Below are 1,623 nucleotides of genomic sequence, written 5' to 3'. Positions count from 1 at the left end.
CTCCTCCCTAACTCCCCACCTACACTCACCTTTACTGGCCCCATCCCCGCCTCTTCGACCTGTTTGTTTCCTCTCCACCTATCCTCTCCTCTATCCATCTTCTATCCGCCTCCCACTCTCTCCCTATTTATTTCGGAACCCCATTCCCCTCCCCCTTTTCTGATGAAGGGTCTAGGCCCGAAACGTCAGCCTTTCTGCTCCTATGATGCTGCTTGGCCTGTTGTGTTCATCCAGCCCTGCACCAGGTGGTGGTGGAGGGTTGTTTTTCCGAGTAGAGGACTGTGACCAGCAATGTTCCACAGGGATTGGTACTGGGTCCGCTTTTGTTTGTCATTTAAATAAATGATTTGGATGAGAATTTAGGAGGCATGATTAATAAGCTTGTGGATAACACCAAGATTGGTGGCATAGTTGACAGTGAAGAAGGTTACTTAAGATTACAAAGAGATCTTGATCAATTGGGCCAATGGGCTGAGGAGTGGCAGGTGGAGTTTAATTTGGATAAATGTGAGGTATTTCATTTTGTTAAAACAAACAAAGGCATAACTTATACAGTTAATGGTAGGACCCTGGGGAGTGTTGTCGAACAGAGAGACCTAGAGGTTCAGGTACATAGTTCTTTGAAAGTTGCATCACAGGTCGACAGGGTGGTTAAGAAAGTGTTTAGCATGCTTGCCTTCATTGCTCAGACCATTGAGTATAGGAGTTGGAATGTCATATTGAGGTTGTACAGGATGTTTGTGAGCCCTCTTCTGGAGTACTGTATCCAGTTCTGGTTGCCCTGCTGTAGAAAAAATATTATTAAACTAGAGAGGGTTCAGAAAAGATTTATGAGAATGTTGCTGGGACTGGAGGTTTTGAGTTATAAGGATAGGCTGGGACATTTCTCACTGGAGTGTAGCAGGTTGAGGTTACCTTACATAGAAGTTTATAAAATCATGAAGGGCATTGATACAGTGGATAGCAAAGGTCTTTTCCATAAGATGGGAGAGTTCAAAACTAGGGGACATATTTTTAAGGTGAGAGGAGAAAGATTTAAAAAGTACACAAGGGACAACTTTTTTACAGAGTGTGGTTTGTATGTGGATGAACTGCCAGAGGAAGTGGTAGATGCAGGTACAGTTACAACATGTAAAAGATATGTGAAATTTTTATGAATAGGAAAGATTTAGAGGGATATGGGCCAAACGCAGACAAGTGGGTCTAGTTTAGTTTGGGAAACTTGGTTAGCATGGACAAGTTGGACCGAATGGTCTGTTTCTGTGCTGAATGACTCGATGACTCTCGATCATGGCTGATCTGCATTTTAACTCCATCTGCCTGACTTGGTTCCATATCCTCACTCTCCATACTGAGCAGATATCAATCGGTCTCAGGTTTTGAGGTTTCCAATTGACCTCAACCCTCGGCAGCTTTCTCAGGAGAGAATTCCAGATTTCCAAAGCCTTTTTGTGAACCAATGCTTTCTAAAACCACCTTGAAAGTTCTGCAATTTATCATCTGGAATCTCAAAAAAGGAGGTTTTCTCTTAATTTTCTCTGTGTTCCCCTTTCTCTCCCTGTGCCTCTCCCTGTGTTCTCTCTCTCTCTCTCTCTCTCTCTCTCTCTCTCTCTCTCTCTCTCT

The 1,623-nt window shown here is 43.4% G+C and overlaps 1 protein-coding gene across 1 annotated transcript in view; it reads left to right on the top strand.

Moving 5' to 3' along the window:
- The window catches only part of LOC109920793 (tyrosine-protein kinase Fyn-like), a 25,970-nt gene that overhangs the window by 2,262 nt on the left and 22,085 nt on the right, over window positions 1-1,623 (top strand). The window lies entirely within an intron of this gene.

The sequence above is a fragment of the Rhincodon typus genome, chromosome 27 (genome assembly GCF_021869965.1).
Source record: "Rhincodon typus isolate 14 chromosome 27, sRhiTyp1.1, whole genome shotgun sequence".
In the NCBI taxonomy this organism is placed as follows: domain Eukaryota; kingdom Metazoa; phylum Chordata; class Chondrichthyes; order Orectolobiformes; family Rhincodontidae; genus Rhincodon; species Rhincodon typus.
This window is presented reverse-complemented; position numbering and strand designations above follow the sequence as displayed.